The sequence below is a fragment of the Canis lupus genome, chromosome 1 (assembly GCF_048164855.1).
Source record: "Canis lupus baileyi chromosome 1, mCanLup2.hap1, whole genome shotgun sequence".
Lineage (NCBI taxonomy): Eukaryota > Metazoa > Chordata > Mammalia > Carnivora > Canidae > Canis > Canis lupus.
Genome location: NC_132838.1, coordinates 28,094,332 through 28,117,317, shown reverse-complemented (window position 1 = coordinate 28,117,317; position 22,986 = coordinate 28,094,332). Strand labels below are relative to the sequence as shown.

The 22,986-nt window shown below is 37.8% G+C and overlaps 1 long non-coding RNA gene and 1 pseudogene across 1 annotated transcript; one reads left to right on the top strand and one right to left on the bottom strand.

The window, feature by feature from the left end:
* The first annotated feature begins 223 nt into the window (after positions 1 to 223).
* Positions 224 to 4,236, top strand: LOC140614067 (uncharacterized). The gene is made up of 3 exons (XR_012014976.1): positions 224 to 299; positions 2,417 to 2,473; positions 3,468 to 4,236. It is a non-coding gene; the product is annotated as an uncharacterized lncRNA (long non-coding RNA).
* On the bottom strand, positions 3,679 to 3,779 carry LOC140608780 (U6 spliceosomal RNA; annotated as a pseudogene).
* Positions 4,237 to 22,986: the final 18,750 nt, after the last annotated feature.

Here is a 22,986-nt window from a genome sequence, read left to right as displayed (position 1 = left end):
CTGCCCTGCCTACTTGTGCTCACTCTCTGTCAAATAGATAAATAAAATCTTAAAAAAATAAATAAAATTTAGCTCAGTCAAAAGGAGAATCCCAGGACCAGAATCATCCCAAGGTGCTACATATCCAGGTGACTGGATAAAACTGTCAGATTTCAGATTTGGTGCTGTCCCGGAAGGTCACATAGATGGCTCTGCTCGGATTGTGATGTCATAGATCTGCCCAGCTGAACATAGGCTTCTTTTCAGACCCTCTTCTCTCCACTTTCTTTTAGACCACTTTTCAAAGAGTAATTTCTAAGGTATTTATTTTAGTCCTGTTTACGTAGAAAAAAATGGTAAAATGACACCAAGGTTTTCTGTCTCAGTCTGCTTATTCGTCCTATTCTTTAGTACAGGAAGAATGATTTTCCGTGTCCTTGAAATGTTGTGTCCTCAAACTGAGACAGCACAGCACCAAAACAATTTGAAACCTAAAGGGTGATCTGGGTAGAGAGGATGTAATTACCCACCCAAATGTGAAATTACAATAAGAAGACTCACTATTCTTCTCTTTGGGTTTGAGCCCATCACTCTTTATGGGTGCTAATGTACTTCTTCCTCAGTAACCATTGGAAATTGACTGGTAAGCATTCTTTTGACCCATTTTTTGAGATGGTTCAATTCAGATAAAAAAAGACAAAATCCATTGGAGACTTTATATTATTCATTCAAATGACCCATTTTCAAAACAACCTTTTTTGGGGGGGTTAGAATTCACTCAATTTCTATTCATACAATAGCTTGCATGTGGAAACAAAACTTAGTATCTCAGTTGGTGGAAGAAAATAAGCCTGATTAAAATACTAGCACTCCTCAAATCCAGACTTGTTCAGTCAATAGTAAGCTAGAGTGTATGAAGAAGGTATTTAGCTTAAGTCTGCAGAAAGAAAATGACTACCCATGCTTTTTAATTATTGGCCTTATGATTTTTGAAATGCAAAGAAGAAGGAGGAAGAGGAAGAGACGAGGAGGAGAAGAAGAATCTTGTTGCAAAGTATGGACAGATTCAAGTGAGCGTCAGTTGAAAATTCCAGCTACAGTCATCCAAATAAATATGCATGTCTGTGCCTGTTGCATAGTTAGGAGACAATTACCCTGGTTTTCACATTTTCTAGTGAAGAGTGCTATTCTGACTTAGCTGTCCTGGAAACACCTGCTCTGTTGTGTAATATTAATGAACTTGAGTTTGAAGCTGCTAGCTCTGTACCTCTCTTTGTGAATAATAGGACACACATAAATGATTAAAATAAGGCAACCAGAAACCTGATCCTGCCTGGCCTTCTTGGGATCACATTCATTTATCAGCCCACCAAGGTCACTGACCTTGATTACCCAGAGCCTAGCTACTAAAATGATTAATTGATCCATTCTCTCATTTCACTCATTTAATTTAGGGGTAAGGGAGAGAGCAAAAATATTTTTGTGAGCAATCTTACTTCATTTGCTGCATCCTCTAAAGTATTTATTAATGGTAATGAGAAGCATCAATATAGGTTACAGCAGAGAGAAGAATAAACAAAGCAACCATAGCTCTTCATAAACATCTTCCTCATATTAATTAACTTGTGATCCCAAGTTTAAACCTCTACAAGTCTCTATACCATTCTAACTTCGAAAGGTGTGTAGGTGTATGAATTGAAAGAATATATGGGAAGATCTGGAGTTCTAATTTTATTTCTGCAAAAGAAACAATTAAGAATTTTTTTAAAGATTTTATTTATTCATGAGAGACACAGAGAGAGAGAGAGAGAGAGAGAGAGAGGCAGAAACACAAGCAGAGGGAGAAGCAGGCTCCGTGCAGGGAGCCCAGTGTGGGACTCAATCCAGGGTCTCCATCCCGGGTCTCCAGGATCATACCCTGGGCCGAAAGCGGCGCTAAACCACTAAGCCACCAGGGCTGCCCAATTAAAGAATTTTTAATATGTTTAGTTTTATAATTACTGGAGAACTCTAATGTTGAGTATAACATCATTTTTCTCAAAACTTCAAGGCAAAAGTTGTCCATTAGAAGTCTCTTGAAAAAAAAAAGGTTTCCTACAAATGATATTGCTGTCTTCTTCATGCAATAATAAGCATAGAGAATATAATAAAAGCATATGTATAAACTAATTAATTTTCATTGTAGGAAACAAGTAATCAAAGGATTAACTTATTCTAACCATCTGGACAGCATCATACAACATTGTAAAATGATTAAAATGGGTTCTACTCAAAGTATATTGATAAATATTTAACAACTGCTTGGGGGATGGGAGCCCTGATTTGTTGTAAGTACAACCACTGGGACTGATTTCAAGCTTTCATGTAAAGTCGGTGAACACAGAGTTAGGAAGAAATGTGCTCTAATATACCACTGTATGATATTTTCTTCATACAGAATCTGCCAGATTGAGCAAATAAGAAGCCAGAATGCTCAGCTGAATCTGAATTTCAGGTAAACAACAAATAATTGTTTTAGTATTAGTATATCCATATAATATTTGGGGCACAACCATACTAAGAGATTTTCCGTTGTTTATCTGAAATTCACATTTAACTGGGCATCCTAGATCTTATCTGACAATCCTGATGTAGATACCACAGGAGTAAAGAACCTCACGTGCATAAATAAGAGTAAAATGTAATGACGAGTCTGGAGTATTTATTATCTTTTTTTTAATATAATTTAAATTTTGAGTTTATATAATCTGCTTTTCCATGATGACTCTGAGTATGCAGAATTCCTGAAAATTTAACAATCGGTCTTTGCAAGTCAGTTCTAGTACACTTCTGATATTTTACATAAAGTTGTAAAAGAGTTCACCAGAATTAGACTTTGAAAACATGATGATACAGAGTTTAATGTTTAAAGTGTATCTCAGCTCATAGTACTACTACAATTTTAAAATAACTTATAGACATGGCTTCATTAAATTTCACAGGAAGTAAATTTCATTGCAACCAAACTCTCCCAACCTCCACCCCACCCTCCAAGCCCCACTCCCCTGGGAAATTTCTCTGTAGCAAGGAAAAGTACATTTTTAAACTTCTTTCTTTCCATATTTAGGGATTTGTGTGGCAGCTGGCCCTCTTTAGAACTGAGTGATCTTAATGAAAAAGCTCTAACTTCAAAGCTTCTACTATTTTTCTATGGGGCTAAAGGGTGGGGATCTAGAGTAGAAGGTCCTTCTGTTCTTGTGTTTAGCTGAGCACTTTGATCAGATGTTGGTAATGCAAAGATAAACCTGGAATTTTGCTTGGGGTAAAGGTGAAAAGTCAGCACTAATCCACAACACAGTAAGTAAATGGGGTTGGGAGTGTGTAGGTTTGCAGTTAGGGGAGAAACATGATGCAGAAGAGCTCTAGAGACCAGGCCACTGAGGAAGCCAAAACAACAGTTTATCTAATTGTGCTTTGTTTTGTTTTGTTTGTTCTTTCTTTTTATGCAGAGGACCACATAATCATAAGCGCCTGATGCAGGGGCACAGAGATGGACCTGGCTGTTCCAGTGTGGGCTTCTGGGGTCTCTGTGCCACCTCCTTTAGCTTCACAACACACCCACCCCTCTTGCCCTGTGTGCTACTAGTAGGGTTCTTCCTCAGCCTCAGGGAGCCAACTGAGTGCAGCTTTCTTTTTCAGGTAATAGACTTCGTGAGGGTTACAAATATGGAGCACTTCGCAAATTTGCTTGTCATCCTTGCACAGAGGCCATGCTAATCTTTGTATCATTCCAATTTTAGTGTATGTCCTGCCAAAAGGAGTACCAGTTTATCTAATTTTTAAAAATTAAATAGATATATACATATATGAAACAGATGTCCTTCACTGAGTCAAACATTATGCTCAAAGGCATTTTTAAAATCAACTCATTTTTTTGGACATTTGGGGCATTCCTATTTCATGGTAAAAACTTGCAGTGTGAATGACCAATCGCCCCATATCTATATTATTTTCTATTAGACTAGGTTTCCTTTTAGGTTTTCTTTAAGTGAGGAACCCTCAGTACAAATGCTTTTTCCTATTTTTACATTCATATATGATCTAATTTAATTTTCATTTAATTTAATTAGTATTTGCATTAAATGTTAATTTCAGAAGTCAAGGGAGAACATAAAGGTAGATGCTAGCTATAGCACTAAAAACAGTAGTCTGCATTTTTTGTCCGAACATGTACCTGACAAAGACTTCTGCATAAAAAATTGCAAATTTGGATATCAATACTGGTAACTATCTAGAAAGTTCTATAATCTAGTTCCTTTTTCTAATTTCTGATATTAGGAAGTTAGTTATATGGCAAATAGGAACAGTTATTAAACATGTTTGCAGTTTCTTCTAGTACTTTGGTACTAGAACTAGTAACAGAGAAGTATTCCTACAGGGTCTTCATTTTTGTTTATAAACTTTTTTTAGTTTCCAAATTGAGTTTTGACTATACCAGAAATCTGTTATATTATTGGTAATAACTGAGCTACACAGGGCAGCCCAGGTGGCTCCTTGGTTTAGTGCCTCCTTCCACCCAGGGCGTGATCCTGGAGACCCAGGATTGAGTCCCACATCGGGCTCCCTGCATGGAGCCTGCTTTTCCCTCTGACTGTGTTTCTGCCTCTCTCTCTCTCTCTCTCTGTGTCTCTCATGAATAAATAAATAAAATCTTTTAAAGAAAGATAATTGAGCTACACAGAATTAAATCATTGCACTAGTATAACTACTTAATTAAACTGGTATTGACTAGCTCAAAGGTGTATCCTAAAATTATTTTTAAAGATTATATCATTTGTCAAATTCTCTATATTACCTCAACCAGTGATGAAAATTAATCTCCTACATTTTACCATTCTAAAATGAAATTGAATGTATTTCCATTTTTTTCTCAGTGATATTGAAGATGCACAAATCAAAGAGAGATGGTAAATTTGTCCCAAGTGTAAATATGAAACTAATTCAAAAGTTTAAGCAAAAAAATATTTCATAGATAGTTATGGAATAAATAAAATACTAGATATGTAAGAGAAAGTAAAAAGAAATTATTATAACCAAGAATTGTTCTCATTTGTACATAATAGAGTATTATATTGTTGCTGTTGTTATTTGCTCCTATTAAAAATAAATTATTGTATTTGAGATTTTGTCTCATTCTCACATAATGCAGACTTATTGTGGTTTCTATTGTTATTTGTTCCCATTAATTTTTACTTAAGCCCACTGGAGAGGTTGTAGCATTTTTGATCACACAATAAAGAAAAGGTCACCAAATGATAGCAAGGATCTCAAGTTCACCAGCCAGCTGAGTAGCTTTGGCAAGTCACTTTGATTCTCTGGGTCTCAGTTGTCTCCCTCAGAGAATAAAAAGTTGCAGTATATATTTCTTAAGCTTCCTTTCCAAAATTATAAAATTCCTGCTTAAGGATCCTATGACTCTGCCCCTAAATATTAAAACAGAAGAGCAGATACTTCGAATGACCCAATAGCCTGTCGACAATTCAGATGGTGAATAAGACTTCAGCAGTTCTTTTTCAGTTCCGTGTTATTAGATAAATATCTCAATTTTTTCTTTAATTGAAACTTGATAAGAATTGAGAATATTAATAAACGCTAACATAACAGGGTTGTTAGGAAGAAAATTTCCATATTTTGAAGAAAATTATAGATTTCCATTTTAACACCAGAGCAATGGATCTGTTACCTAGTCACCAATGATAGAAATTACATACTTTACCAATTTGATTTAAAAATAATATGTCAACTTAGGGAGGCCTGGGTAGCTCAGTCGGTTAATTGTTGGACTCTTGGTTTTGGTTTTGGCTCAGGTCATGATCTCAGGATCATGAGATAGAGTCCTGAATCCAGCTCCATCTAGGTGTGGAGCCGGCTTAAGATTCTGGCTCTCAAAAAAAAAAAAAAAAAAGATTCTGTCTCTCCTACTCTCTCCCTCTTCCCCTTGTGAGCTCTCTCATTGTCTCTCAAATAAATAAATCTTTAAAAATAAAGCAAAATAAGATAAAATAAAAATAATATGTCAACTTAAAAATTTGCAAGGGGGGTGTGTTTTTTCAAAATTACTTCAGGGAATACACCATAAAAAAAAAATGTAGACTGCTGCCCTAAACAGTCTTATTTTGTTCAGTGCTTTATTCCTAATCCCAAACATAATACTAAATCCTCAATAAATCCTGAAGAAAACTACTGGGAAACAAAGGAGACCTTGGAGAAATTTCCCAGAAGAGTAAATCCTTACTTAATCTTTGCCACCTAGTATACAAGCTGCCCCTCAACAGTTGGTAGGCATTTTTATATTCTAGGAGTCTCTTGTGTTTGAGATGATACACTTTCCCACCATTTTGTTTACCCCTAAACACACACACACACACACACACACACACACACACACACACACAATGATAAGAAAGAAAGTCCTTGACTAAGCATGTCATCCAGTGTATCATCACAGTGTCCTCAAAGCTCTGTGACCAAGGCATGGTAGTTTAGAAGTCTGGAACTCAGTCCTTTACCCTCCAGCTGAGGAAAGGAAGGGAATACAAAATAGAGCTCTGCAGGAAAAAGTGAAACACTGAGTAAATGTGAGGCAGTTAGAAAAATAATTATTTTTCCTTGTGAATTTACATGGATGAATTCCAGGTGTCTGTAAATTCCAGATAAATCTCTTAATATTTGCATGTTCATAAAATTATATCTAAAAAATATATATTACCAGATATGTTGATGGGTTTTCTTTTACAGTGAACTAGCAATTGAAAGCACTTTTCAAAAAATAAGATGTTTTTTTCTTAAGCCAGTATTTTTCCAGCTGTAAATCCCCTAGAATTAAAGGTCATTTATTTTCTGCTTTTAAAACTGCTATTTTATTCAAGTCTAGGGAAGAAAAGGCAAAACGCAAAGTCTTAATTCATTGACAAGCATCTTTAAAAAATTAATTTCCTCAGTGCAGGATAATGGTTTTATCCTTTAAAAAAATATTTTCCTAACAATTTCTCTTTTAGTAATTTGTCTGGCAGAAAAAAATCATATGACTACATAAAGATGTTCAACATACACTGCAGAAAAAAAATTACAGAAAAATTGGGAAAACTTTTATAGATGGTACAATATGCAGTTTAAAAGAATAAAATAGAAATATGTTTGTTGACACTAAAATATGTTATAGTCAATAAGGAAACAAATTGCAGAGAATATACATAACACAGCACTATTTTTGTTAACAAATAAACATGCAAACAAAGAAGTCCATGTGTGCAGAAAAACTTGGAAGAATGTATACTAAAATATTAGTTATACTTACATTTGAGTAGTGGAGTTGGAGTCAGCTTAAGAGAAAATAACAATTTTTATTTTATAAGTTCCTATATATAAATCCTTACTATGAATAAGTATTATTCTTGTAATGTAAGCCCACAATCACTCACACAAAACACAATAGAGTTAAAAATACAATTTATATCCTTTGTAGATTATTTTAACTAGAAAAACCCAAAGAATTAATTGAAAATTCCTAAAATTAATAGGACAGGTTGATAAAGTAGCTGTTTACAAGATACATAATCATCTAAAATTAATCTTATCAATTTTCCAATCATGACCAGCTAAAAAGTATAATGTACAAAATATAAATGATCAGGAATAATATTTTTTACTTTCTTTTTTCCACTATCCATTCCATGGTTTCTTTGCCCTATCCAGAATCTCATCTAATTTTCTTTTCCTGGTGGAATGACCCAAACTTCATTTCTGAAAGGTTTGAATCCTCAGTGATCCTGACTTACTGTGAGTGTTATAATTTTCCATCAACTTTACTTTGGGACATGAGAGTACTCAAAGACAGCCCAGAGAATCCCCTAGCTTCCACACACAGGTCTTCAATGCTTAGCAGTAACCCAATTTCCTCTTGGTAATTAGGATAAATCACCCTAGTTCTTGGACTAATTCCCTTCTTTTTCTTTTGGCAAAATGGCATGAGGATTCCAAGTTGGCCAGGTGGCAGTCTCGTCTTCCAATTTAGCACAACTGTTGTTGTATTCCCAGTAGACTGTTCTTCTCTTGGGAAGCAAGATCTTCAACCCAGCAGATCTTGTAAGTACAAGGATAAGAAGCAAAAATTCTGCAAGTAGATTATAAACCAAAACACAATAACTTACTGAATAGTCCAAGTGTTAAGTCAACAAAAAGAATAAAAGATATATACATTCTAATTAATACACTAGAGAAAAAAAATGGAACCATGCAGTGAGATCAGGATATTATAACAAAGGGATATTCAAAGAATACTCAGAAAAAAGATCTTGGAAATTAAAAATAAAATAGAAGAAAAATATTTTAATTCAATAAAAGAGGATGAAGATAAATCTATGGGAATCTCACAAAAAGCAAAACAAGAAAATTAGAAGATACAAAATGGAAGAGAAAAGGTAATAAAATTAAAGGACTAGCCCAAAAATCCATCATCCAACTGATGAAATTCCAGAAAAAAAGAAAGAAAGAAAGAAAGAAAGAAAGAAAGAAAGAAGAAGAAGAAGAAGAAGAAGAAAGAAAGAAAGAAAGAAAGAAAGAAAGAAAGAAAGAAAGAGAAAGAAGAAAGAAAGAAAGAAAGAAAGAAAGAAAGAAAGAAAGAAAGAAAGAAAAGGAAACAATGGAAAAAACTTGACAAAATTTTTTTTTAATTTTCAGAACTAAAGAATGTGAGTTTCTTAACTGAAATAGCCCACTGAATGCCCTTAATATAAAAGAAAATAGATCCACACTAAAGTTCATCATCAATTAATGCAGAAACCTGAAACAAAAAGATCCTAGAAGCTTCCAGAAGGAGAGAAAAAGTCACATAAAAAGGTCAGATAAGACAATTCTACTAGTGACACTCAAAGTTATAAGCAACCAGAGAAGTGCTTTCAAGATAGTAAAGGAAAATTATTTCAACCCAACCAAACTATCAGTTAAGTGCAAAGATAAAACAAAGATATTTTCAGGCATATAAGATTTCAAAATTTACTTCCCATGCCCCTTCTTCTGGAAGCTTCTAGAAGCTGTGTTTCACCAAACTAGGGGAATAAATCAACAACAGAAGGAATGGGATCCAATAAAAAGTGATAAGAATGTCCAGGATGTGGCAAAGGGAGATCCTAAGATGGTAGCTCTAACAGCAAGTGGGGATGGCAATCAATCTACATTGAAATAGTTAAGAGTACACCAGAAAAGACTTTTCCATTAAAAGAAAACTGATAGACAATTTGGTGTGTCTGAATAACTTGAGAGATTTTCACAATGACAGAGAATGTGTGCTTTAATTAAAAATGGCACATGAAAAATTATGCAAATTCATTACCTTGAAGGGGAAAAAAGTAGTGTATGAAAAAAACAGTAATGCCCAACAAATTATATAATTTCAAAAATATAAAATTATACACTGCACATTTAAAAATGTTGAGAAAATACAATAATAAGGCAATTTAGTACATAAGGAAAATGATTAATATAAGGGTTTAGATTTAATTTAAAAAGAGATGGTAGAGCATGATTTCAAAGAAAAAAAAATGTTACTCCTTCAAGCAGTTAAATGTGGACTCCAAGCCTACCACCATAACTCAGATTCTTGATTGAAATGAGAGAGATCAAAATGGAACCCTTGGTGGGTATATCAATCAGGCTTCAACAGGAGGCAAGTGGCTGACTCCAGGATTAGAGAAGGGATTATTTATGAGGTATAGGCGGGTATAGGGAAAACATAAAGAAGAATGAGGTGCCCCTGGGCTAGAAAGAGCAGATGTTACAACATATACAGGTAAAGAAACAAGAGGAGGAAGCTAAATCCAGTGTGAAAGAGTATAGAAAAGGTCACCTTGAGAGTATAGAAAAGGTCACCTTTGACCTTTGGTGGCTGTTATGCAGTGAGCTCCAAAGCTACTCTACAGAGAGGAAGCAAGGAAATATAGGACCTGACCGCACTGTACTCTTTCCTTCTGACCCCCTGCAGGGACACCTCTTGGGATAAATCCAGGGGGGAACCAGAGGTTCAATGAACCTGTTAAAGCAATTTACACAGGTCTGCCTCTGAGCCAGAGAACCAGGCACAGAACAGTGAAGAATGGCTGCAGGGTAGGAATGGAAGGCATCTGGCTCAGTGAATAGGGCACACAGTTGCTTTTATCCCACTCTGTACTGCTAATGGCCACATTAAGATGATATCTCATCATTATGAAAAATTACATAGTTCATTTTAGTGTGTTTCAAAATGAGACCAAATAATAATAACAATATTAATATTAAATCAAAACTTCTCAACTAACACTTCAGAGAAGCATTTTTTGGGCCCATTCTGATCCATTTGACGATAAAAATATTTATGAAGAGAATGAATTCATTGCATTTTGCACATGACTGTAGGCAGAGAGGATAATGCAATGTAAGGAATGGCCATGAACAAAAGAAATTTTGGGAATGCATTTGAAGGGCCAGCATTAATATTTAGGAAAAGGGTGATTACTTGATTTGCTTTTGCAATGGGATTGGATGGATGGAAGAAACACTGGGTAGGCAGTGGTTCATGCTTACGAAATTACCTGCAATGGAACAGTTTGTTTCCTGATTCTGAAACACAATATGAATCTGATTCTAGATATAAAATGTACCTCATCTACAAGTATGTTACCATACATCAATATCCTTCAACCAGGATTTATTGATCACACATTCAGTGCCAGGCACCATTCTAGGGGCTGTTGATGCCACAATCTATAAGATAACATTGTCTCAGCCCTCATGAAAGCTTTGTTCAGACAAATCTTGCACAGAAGATGAATGGTGATAAGAGCAGAGGTGCTCTAGTTTAACTAGATGCAGAGAGCTTAGTGCCCTCTGTGCTTCCCCATTCTTTATCTTGTTTGGACACCAGTACATCAGTATGAAGCTGCTGTCTTTATAAGCTTCACAGAGTATTGGCATCTCAGAGTTAGGGAATAAGAGTATTTACTGGAAGAATTAGGCTCAAGTAAATCCCAGAAAGATGTCTGCCCATAATTCTCACTTCAAACTTTTAGAGAATTATTTACATTATTAAGTTTTGGAATACTCTTGCTTTCATTCATTCATCCATTCAGTAAATGAGTGCCTTCTATTTGCAAAGCACTGAGAATACATGTTGAAAAGACAAGAGTTCCTGACCTTTTGTGACGTCCATTCTTGCCAGGAAAATAGATTATAAACACTTAATTACATAATTGGTTATTTAATTCCAACTGTGGGTTAAAAAACTAACATCATGTGTTCCAAACCAAAAGTTCTTCCTTGTTTCTTGTTTAAACAGAATCAGTTTAGAACAGAAATACATGCTTTCTCTAAGTCTGTGTGTGTGTGTAATGTTTGATATTATCCAGGCCTACTTATTCTGGGACTAATTTAAGCTTTTAATGAAAGGGTGTAAATTAGATGAAATATCTCCAGACCTCAAATTTGCTTTCAGGAGTAAAAGTCAGAATGTGATTTTAAAAAAATGTGATGGGTGCCATGATGGGAAAGTACAGGGTGTTTTGAGAGTGTAGGGGCTGAGATGGCTTCCTTGAGGAAGTGACATTGGTGCAGATTACTGGTTGGTTGATGGGAATTAATTAGTTTAGGGATTGCAAACTCAAATTTCTTTGTGGGGAGGATACAGACAGGTAACACAAATCATGCATCTGGCAGGGGATAAGACAGAAAGAAATATTAAGGTTCAAGGTAGAATGGAGGAAGTCTACTGGCCTTAAGGCATTCAAATTCAAATTTTAAAAATCTCTTTTTCTCTTTTTCGTTTGGACTGGCCAAACAAAAGAGGTCTGCAGCCAAAGACAGCAGAAGAGCTGGCACACTTCTGCTCGGACAATTCAGGCAGGGGGAGCAGCAGGTGCAATAGCCCTGAGGCAGGAGGGAGCCATCTGTTTTAATGAGCTGAAAGAGAGCAGTGGTGGTGGTGGAGGGCAGCAGCCGAAGGACAAAGAGGCTCCAAGGGGCAGGAGGGAGGAGGAGAGCCATAGCACTCAACACTCAGGCTCATCAGCGGGTGAGCTGATGCTGTCTTTATTCCAAGAATCCTGGGATGCATTGAAGGGTTTTAAGCAGAAAAGTGAATTAATTAGACTTGCATTCTTCAAGGCTCATGGGCAGCAGTGTAGGAAAAGAATTAAAAGCAGACAGTTAGCAACCTGCTGTGGTGGTTCCCCATCTTTCCTTCAATTGTTTTAATCCACATTGTTTAAATAACTGCTCATGCAGTTTTTCAGGCAGTCTTACCGTGGTATTCCTCCCTCTAGATAACCAAGCTGGACACTTCCTTCTCGGTCATGACTATGACAAAGAAATTACAGGTGTCTGTGCCATGGAATGGAAAGGCCTGAAATGAAAACCTGACAGCCCAGGCATAGAATCTTCTATCTGCTGACCGATACGGCCTTTGGTTCACTTTACTGAAGCCATTATGAGTAAGACAGCCTCTATCCTCCAGAAATTCACATGACTGAGGAGAGAGATCCTTAAGCCAAGAAATATTAAATGTTGTGGTGCCAACAATGCTAATGTGAATCCCAAGTATTATCGGAACGTGGAGAACATGTGACAGATGTGGAAAATCAGGTGGGGCTTCACCTGCAAATCTAAAACAGATTGCTGGATTTATCATTTGGTTTAGTGTTTAAAAGGTAATTCTTATTTAGAGATTCTCTCATGTAGACTTTTGACAGTTTATAGACATGAATGAATACAACTCTATTACTCGTGTAAATAAATAACTCACAACATTGATTTGTGCACTCACTCTCTTCCTGGTAGCACCATTCTTGGTTCTCAGAGACCAAGGAAAAGGGAAGTGCTGTGAGTCAGCAAGTCTCCATGTTGTTTATTTCAAGGTGAAAACTTGAAGATTGGAAAAAATTGAGTAAGCCAGACACATTTGCTTCTTCTTTTAAAAAACGGAAATGACAAACTCTTACAACTTTCATACACAGCCAAACATGATGTATTTATATTTTTGTTGTTGTCATACAAGACAAATGGAGTGAGTATTCTGATGTTAGAATTAACTCACTTTTTTCCAACTTATGTGTTTATTGGCATATTTGGGTTCGAAATAATTTCTTTCCTCTTTTTCTCTTCTTATGACTTTGTATAAAACATGTTTATATAACATTAAAATTATAAATGAAACATTAGGATTAAATATCATTCCCTCAGTAAAAATGATCTCTCTTGATATTGTAATCATTCCTTGTATGATGTCTCTATAGACTCCCTAGGCTTGCACTAAGGTTTTGGACTACAGCTATTTTGTCCTTAGATAACTGATGCAAAATCTTTTGGTGTTGGAAAATCACACATGCAGGGGTCATTTATTTCTGATCATGATCAAGGGAAGGGCTCTACGCTGCAATTTCTGGGGAAGAGGAAGACTTACAGTGCATAGTGACCGGAGGGCATGGAAGTTTCTTTAACACAGACATTTGCATCTATGTTCTACAAATAAGAGTGAACTACAGCTATGAGACACCAGATCAGTCCAAAAGTCAATCAAGCAAGGTTGGCATCATCATGTTGATTGATTTGTTTTCAAGATGTTTCTCTAATATCTGTCTTTATCGCTCAATGAATTTATTTATTCAAGAGTATTCATGAACAAATGACTCAAGAGCATCTTTCAATTGATATTTCTTCTGACATGGTTATTCTATGTCTCTTAAGCAAAAGGCAAACTTTGAGAAGCACTGACTAAGATGAAAGTTCTCCTTTCCACTCTTAGAGGCCTCTGTACATTTAATATGGCAATCACGTCATTAGGAAAGCAAGCCATGGGGGATCCCTGGGTGGCGCAGCGGTTTGGCGCCTGCCTTTGGCCCAGGGCGCGATCCTGGAGACCCGGGATCGAGTCCCACGTCGGGCTCCCGGTGCATGGGGCCTGCTTCTCCCTCTGCCTGTGTCTCTGCCCCCCCACCCCTCTCTCTCTCTCTCTGTGACTATCATAAATAAATAAAAAAAAATAATAAAAATAAATAAAAATAAAAAAAATAAATAAAAATTAAAGAAAATAAAAAAATAAAAAAAAAAGCAAGCCATGGGGGCAGCCTGAGAGACTCAGACGTTTAGTGCTGCCTCCGGCCCAGGGTGTGATCCTGGACACCCGGAATCGAGTCCCACATCGGGCTCCCTGCATGGCGCCTGCTTCTCCCTCTGCTTGTGTCTCTGCCTCTCTCTCTCTCTCTCTCTCTCTCTCTCTGTGTGTGTGTGTCTCTTATGAATAAATAAATAAAATCTTGGAAAAAAAAAAAAAAGGAAAGCAAGCCATGGGAAGCAGATGGTAGAGTGGAAAGAATCAGAAGCACTAGCCTTGAGTCCCACACTTACTTGCTACTTGTGAGTCTTAGTCAGCAGCTGATGGTTGGGTGACAGGTGAATGGGACAAGAACCTTTCCCCCAGCAAGATCTAAACAGATGCTAGAGTCCCATTCCAGTAGACTGAGGTTGACAGCAAAGCTGCAGGCCCATGGGGACACCCAGACCAGTGTGTGTTCAAATGGCTGCTGATGGGGGGAGGAGAATATTGTTGGGATAGAAGTTCAAGTGCATGGTGTGACTCAGGGCAGCCAGGTCTTAGGAGCTCACAACAGGCATACCAGGTTCTCCCTGGGGAGGGTGGAGGTGGCCAGGTTATTCCCTGCCCTGAAAAGACTTGGATTGGTGCCTCTCTGAACGTAGGTATCTAAACTGGTAAAGTTCCAACTCCTTAGCTTGACATCAAAGTACGCTGGGGATCTTGTGCTAGTCGAACTTACTCCTCCCACCTTCAGATGTGTGCTCTATCAACATCACAATGAAACAGCTAGTTTATGGGTCCAGAAATTACTCAGCACTTTCCCAGGGCATTTACTTGCCCACACTATTCCTACTGCCTGGGGTACCCCATCTCCCCCCACCCACCATTACTTGTCCATCCAAATCCTCAGCTCTTCAGAGCCCAGTGCAGAAAGCATTGCCTCCATGCAACACTCTCAGACACAATCTTGCTGTCCTCAGAAATCTCATTGCACTTTCCTTATATTTTACATTTGCCACTTTTTATTTCACATTAATTATTTGTATCTGTGGCTAACTCTCCTTTACTGGACCAGAAGCCCCTGGGAGAGTGGTCAAGTCCTTATGCATTTTTGTACTAACCACAGGACCCAGGCTCAGTGCCTTAAAGTGGTTGCTCAATAAATGCCTATTAAGTTGGTCACTGACTATATTCCTGCCTTGCCTGTTCTACTGAGAGTAAATAAGTAACCATAATTTAGTGGCTCATATATGTACACAAGTTATTGAAGAGGAATAAGGGTGGAGAAGGCAAACCATTATACTACAAAGCATAAACCATGACGCCTGTGTGTGTTTTTAAACTGATGCAAAAACATATTTCCAAATAATGTTGCTCTTATAGGTAACAATAGATCTATTTATTATTAACTGTAGCACAGATTTTCTGTAAATTTCAAAGGAATAAGAGGAATGAGGTAAATAGAGAGCTTAAGGACAGGAATTTTGGACTTCCTCTGGGAGTGAGTGTGCAGAGAAATAAGAAAGTCTGATTTCTTCCTGTAGTGGAAGAGCGTCCACATGAGTGTATCATGGATGCATTGTTTCATGAATTTAGATATCCCTGATTCACTGAGATCAAAGGAGAGAGAGGTTATAAGATGCTGCTGCCTACTTCACCCCCATCAAGGGCCACAACTCCCTCCCTTCCTCTCTCGGTTCCTTTCCAGCACAGGCTGCTCTGCCATGAATTCTACTCTCAATAGAGAGAAAAGTAAAGGGATGTTCAGATGTAGGTCAGGAGCAATTCACCCTGTCAGGCTAGCTAATCATGAAGTCTAACAGGTTGGTTTCATTAATCTGGCTTTTGTGATTGGTATAAAGTACCTTTTATGGCTGTGCAAGACTGATTTTCATTCTGGAAATGAACACATTGTCCTGACCTGATATGCTAGCAAAGTCCCCATGGCTTTTGCCCTCAGGAGTGTTGGCTGCCCTGGAGAGGCTCCCATAGCTAGCTACCGAAAGGACCAGAGGCTCAGAAAGTGGAGCCTTCACACTAATGCTAGAGGGAGCATCAGGCCAGTGCTTGAGCTTTCCAAGTCCCTCCAAGTGCTCACATTCTATGACCCAACTACCACCGCAATGGATGAGAGATCACCTTTGCAACAGTCTGGGTCACTCACTTGACCCTGGCTCACATGAGGAGAGAGTAGGGCCTTAGAGAGGCAAATAGACCTTCATTATTTCATATTAGGAAAATGTTGCCTATTGAGTAAAGGCCAGGAATTCAAAACATAAAAGGAAACACAGGCAATTTAAATGAGATAATCTAAAGTATAAATTTAATTCAATTAAGTTAATCAAATCCCATGCAATTTCATTCTGAAACTCCATTTCCATTAAATCCAGTTACTTCCTTCTATGACTGGCTTTAAATGAATGTGAGTAATGATTACAATGAATCCCTGCCTCCTGACCCCACCCCCAGCATTCAAGGTAAAGATGAAGTTGATAAGTGATTTAACTACCAAATGCAAGTGTCTCCCTTCAACATAGGGGCAGACACTAGCTAAAGACACCATCTACATGAATGCACTTTAAAATAGGGAGCTTCTTAGGGAGGAGTTAAGATAGTAGAGGAGTCCGGGGACCCTAAGTTTTCCTTGTCCCTTGACTACAATGAAAACACTGGGTTTCTTTCATTCTTTATGCTCTCTTGCTCCTCTTGCACCCTTGCCCTCCAGAAAAAGGTTTGCATATATGTGTTCCTCAGACTTTGCAAGGGATTAGCAATTTAGTTCTCATAAATTTCTTGCATTTATCTTTCACCAAAATCAGAAGCCAGAAATTCAACTCCTAAAACTCATCCCATTAAACTGACCAATGCAAAATTAGGCAGAAAGGACATGCTACTGCTCCCTCTCAGCTGTCCAGGCAGGTGTCCAACCTCCTCCCCATCAAATGAAACCTAGTGAAATTATTCTCTCAGGTGGTCACTGTCCTCTGAAGTCAAACCAGTCTTAACCTTGCCTGCTAGTGCTCTTGTGGATGTTAGTAACCTTCTTATCAAAAGAGATTAGCATCTGTGACTAGATGGAAGTACTTCAGCTGGCTCTGTGGGCATAGATTTGCTGTAGACTAAAGCCCCCATAATCAATCAAGTGCAACGTAACCACAAAAACATCACAGCTGATTTTGTTACATTTGTTGAAATTTATAAGACTAAATCCTTAAAGCTCTGAGGTTAGAAATTTTATGGACAAATTGAAAAAAATAAGCTTTCACTAGCAGTTTTACTGTGAAGATATTGTTGAATCCTGCTTTCAAACAGTATACAAATATGAATTTGAGGATTGCTGTTACTACTTCATCATTGTGTGATAGAAGATCTTCTGTCTGTCTTTTTAGAGTACTGAGTCCCAGAATTTTACTCTGGTCACATAATGGTGAGACATAGTCAAATTCCCAGAAAAACTTCAAACCAAGACTAATGCCTCCATAAACTACTGAACTGTTAGGATCTGTCAAATGAGAAGTTTTGTTGTCATTAATAGTGGTTGATTTTAATACAATTGACTTTTTGTAAATGTTATATCATAAAACTAGTTGTGATTCCTACCTTTGTCTATACTTAAAATCAGCTGGAAGCTTTGAAACATGTGATGCTAAGGTTTTGAATGGGATACTAAGGCCCTACCCAAAACCAATTGAATCAAACTGTCTCTGGTAATGGCACCTAGGGGTTAGAATTTCTCACAGCTCCCTAGATGGCTCTAATCTGAAGCAACAAGAGATGAAAACCACCAAGGTATAACCTGAAATGCAAATTTAAGAGTTAGAAAACAGAAAAAAAAATCCTAATCTCTTAATTAATTAAACTGACCCATATTCTAGGCACTTCAAATAAACTTCTAGATGTCCACATTCCCCAATTGCTATTTGGGGACAAAAAGAAAGCCATGGAGTTTTATTTAGACTGATTGTATGATATAAAACTGTAGATCTTAGTTCCAAGGGACCTCTTAAGATCACTTTTCTGAAGACTTGATGACAGGATAGCAATGGGGATCCCTGACTCAAGGTGGTCCCAGGAGCATGGCTGCTTTGCCCCATGAGAAGTGGGAGTGCCTAGGTCTGTATTCCCAGTAAAGTCCTTCACTGATTCACAGGGAGGAAACAGGCCATCTCTTAGCCCTGCAGGAGTAAATACTTTATTATTTTATTTTAGTGAGAGAGAGAATGAGCAGAGGGAGGGGTAGAGGTCTCAAACAGACTCCCCACTGAGTGTAGAGCTTGATACAGGGCACCATCTCATGACCCTGAGATCATGACCTGAGCTGAAATCAAGAGTCAGACGTTCAACCAACTGAGCCACCCAGGTACCCCACGAGTAAATACTTTAAAGGGATAAGCAAAGTCATCTATACCTAGAAGACAATATTTTTTTATCCAGTGTCCTCCTTCCATTGTTTAAGAGATCTCCCATTAATCAGCAGGAATTGGAACACTCTAGTGAAGTGACTGAGGCCTTCCTTTAACCTAGGATGACTCTACTTTTGGGATCTCCACTGTGGCCAGCAGGGCTATGGTCCTAAATGATGTCCTCATCTGTTTCCAGGAAAGGATTGAATCACACCCACAGGATTTAGCTGAGGAGTTACTATTATTTTATATTTCCAGGAAATTCTTTTTGAGGTTGATTTTATTCATCACCACAACTATAAACATTGATTTTAAGAAATGATAGGATATCTGAAGGTTAGCGAACATTTGTGATACGTATCTAACATTTCATTGTTCTGGTATTTTCTTGAACATCTCAAGCCTCACTATGTAGTACTGCCAGATGGGAAATGGGCCCTTTTGAGACCCAAAGTCCAGAAGGTGGTGGCTCTCAGATACTAGGGCACTTCAAAATCACCTGTTGAATTTGAATCTGCATTTTAAAGGCATACCCCAGGTGCCTCTGAATTAGTAGATAATCCTCAGACCCCAGAGGTGAGAGATGACTACAGGAACCCTGTTCCTGTGTTTTTAGCACAAGGACAATGACTACAGTATCAGTTACATCTGACAATGGTCTCCTGAAAATAAATAGGATTCTTTTAGCTAAGACCTTATATTTACAATGTTTACAATATGAATAAGATTCTGAGGCCTTACAGCCCAGCTTAAGTCTCTTAAAGAAACAGTAAGAAAACCATCACCTTCAACTGAAGGATACCTATGAGGCCCTCATGACTGAAAATTCCTATCTCTGCTCCAACTCCCCATCTTCCCCCAATCAAGTATCCTCTGTCAGCCTCCTTGGTTATCTGATAGAGAGGTACAGCAATATCTGGTGTTGTTAATGTTTGGGTCTTGATCTTTATCCCTGGATCTATTTTGTGATTTGCATTCTAAATCCTGTGTCTACATCTAAACCTTCTTAACTCTATGAAAATTATTATTGCTGCTGTTGTCATGGTTGACTTCAATGCTGGTTTTATGGAGAAAGGAGGCATCCGGCTTTTGGTGGCTGGCACATAGGAGGCAAATAGATTGCCTATTTGTCAAATAAGGATTTGACCAAATGTTTCATCTGGCATGTGAAGGTCCTTGATAGAGACCAGGGACTATAGAGGAAGCTTAGGGCTCAACTGTGGGAAAGATCAGAGGGGTGAAGAAACAAATGGTGGTGGTGAGGAAAGTGTTCACAAAGGAAGCAGTTATCTATGAAGTAAAGAGATTTCAACAGCATGCAAGGGTGTTCCATAAATAAAGAAGTCTGCTTTTCATAATGGAGAAGGAGAGAATAGAAAGGGGTCCGTGAAAGCCATGCAGGGGGTCAGTGGCAAGATAGGAAGAAGACCACCTCCTTCAGTACATCCTTTGTCTGAGGGAAGTAGGTTTGGAGAGATAGAGACAGAGACAGAGATAGAGGTGGAGACAGAGATATGAAAGAAAAGAGAGAAATTGAGAAAGAGAGAGAGAAAGAGAGAGAGGTAAAGATGGTTCATAAAACAAGGCTTCCAGAGGTGCCTGGGTGGCTTAAATGGTTGCATGGTCAACTCTTGGTTTCAGCTCCCTGAGTGGTGAGATGGAGCCCCACATTGGGCTCTGAGCTCAGAGGGGAGTCTACTTGAGGAATCTCTTTTTCCTTGTCCCTTTGCCTCTCCCCCCCTGCTCATGTGCTCTCTCCTTCTCTCCCTGAAATAAATAAATAAATCTTTACAAACAAAAACAAAAACAAACCAAAAAAAAAAAAAACCCACAAAAAAAACCCCCCAAAAAAACAAGGCCGCCAAAGAGAGATAGATATATTTATTGAGCTCTAACCACGAGAACTAACAGTCATATGATGCCAGAACTAGTGCTATCTGTGCTTTAAGATAAGGCACATAAAGGTTAAATAAGTCACCCAAAGTCCTACTAAAACTAAAATTCTAATAAACCAGGCATTCTGATTCCAGAAACTGCATGATTAACTCCTCTGCTTTAGAACTGGAGGAAAAAAAAAAAGATAGCTCACAAAGTAAGAATGCCCTATCTTATGTAGATCTTAAATGACACCTCCTATCAAATTTATAATCATATCTAGGATACAAATAGAGAAGATTTTATTTTTATTTTTATTTTTTTAAAGATTGTATTTATTTATTCATGAGAGACACAGAAGGAGAGAGAGGCAGAGACACGGGCAGAGGGAGAAGCAGGCTCCATGCAGGGAGCCTGATGTGGGACTCAATCCCAGGTCTCCAGGATCACACCCCTGCTGAAGCCAGTGCTAAACCGCTGAGCCACCAGGGCTCCCCTAGAGAAGATTTTAGAATAGCAATAGACTAGTTTTTAAAATATGTAGACTGGTAGGATTTGGCAGCTATTAACTTATTAATTAAATAAAGTAAAGAAAAACAAGGTAAAAGGGCTGCTTACCACCTCCCAGTAATTTAAAAAGGAGAGAATAGATACCCAAACCTAAAGGGATGGTGCTCTGTTTACCCAGCCATCACCAAGAAAGTTAAAACAGGCCCCAATCCCTCTATTTCTGAGTGTCTTTGTATCTACCACAAACAGTACTAACAGATCTTGTTCTTTCATTCTAAATAAGTTATCCCATGGAGAGCTGATTTATGTGGTTATTTCCTTACCATTTTATCCTAGGAGTTTTCAAACATACAGCAAAGTTGACAGAACTTTCCAGTGAGCCTCTGGTACACTTGGCTCCTAGATTTCCAGCGCTGGGTTATCCAGCATACATGTTAGGAATAGCATTCTTGACCGGTCTTCAGCTTCATGTCTGAGTCATTTCTCAGTGTCCAGCATGATGCTTGTTATTAGCGGAAACATTTGTCTGGATCCTGATCATCTACTATGTCATCACCTGAGGCAGGGATAAGCGATGAGCAACTAATCAAGGGCAGATTCCAAAGGAGCAAAACACAGGGTCTTTGTATGCTATGCATGTTGTTATTGGTAAACTCTCTATGCATACTTATGATCAATAATCACCTGAGTAAAAGTTTTGAAAAGCTATCAAGATATCAAGTACATCAGCTAAGATTTCCTAGAATTGTTTTTTTTCCCTTCATTTCACTCTTCCTTTGCTTTTCACCCACACTAGATAGTAGAATGAGAGGAAACACACATGGTACACGAGGAATGTTTACTCTCACATGTACCAGGCAAAGAATCCCAGACACACTTAAACTTCTACTCCAACAATACTCACCCTTGCAGTAGCCATTTGAATGTGGAGGCCAAGTTCCAATTTATAAGCATCTCAACCTTTTTCTCTTTAGGAAATTGACATCATCAACCTCACTTCAATTCCTAAAATATTTCAGTGTGATCCACAGCTGTGAGAGCCATTGCCTGACTTTCAATGCAATTATTGGCTAGGTACAAATAAAGATTTTTAAGGGTTGAATTATCTCCCCTCAAAAAAATGTATTGAGGTCCTAATTCCCAGTACGTCAGAATGCAACATTATTTAGAAACAGAGTCTTTGTAGATTTAAACAAGTTGTGATGAGATCCTTAGAGTGGTTTCTAATCCAACAAAACTTGTGTCCTTATAATAAAGAAACATTTGGACATAAACACAAACTTTGGGAAAATGTCACATGAAGAAGACAGACATGAGGCGATGTATCAGCAAAACTCTAGAAGCTCAGAGAGAGGATAGAACAGATTCATCCTCATAGCCCTCAGAGGAACCAACACTGCCAACACCTTGATCTCAGAATTCTAGCCTCCAAGATTGTGAGACAATAAATTTCTCTTGTTTAAGCCACCTAATCTGTGGTACTTCGTTACAGCAGATTAATACAGAGGTATTGGCAAGGGCCAATTGCCTTTGAGACCATTGTCTTTGAAAATATCCTATATAAGGCTAAAAGCAGTGATGAGGGAAAAAATCAATTTGAGAAAAATCAATTGTACAAATTTCCTTCTGACTAATGTACCACCATTCCAAAGATCTCCTTTAAAATGTTAAAAAATATATTCTAGAGATCATACCTACTGGTAACTCCTTTGGCATTGGAACGTCGCTTATTTCATTTTTATTGGAACATGAGAATGTGCAATGTTTTTCATGAGGCTAAAAGAGTAAGCCTCACAGAATGCAGGTGTATAATGGGCAAATCGCTTTGACTATGCAATTCTGCATTCTCCCATTTTAACTTGGCAACATCACTATTCCTTTCTTCTTATAGCAAATACTTAAGATTATGTAGGAAGTAAGAGGCTATATATATTTTTTAATAGATGATTCTTCACCAAAAACTGTTGGAGGAAAGTAGAACTTAATTCCCAGTTTTTCCCTACCCTCAAGCCTAGAAATCAAGTGGAAGGGAGCATGCCAATGGCCAATTCTTCATAGTTGGAAGGCCTCGTTGGTTTTACTTACAGCTAATCATTTCAGAGAAATCACAGTCCTTTAAGG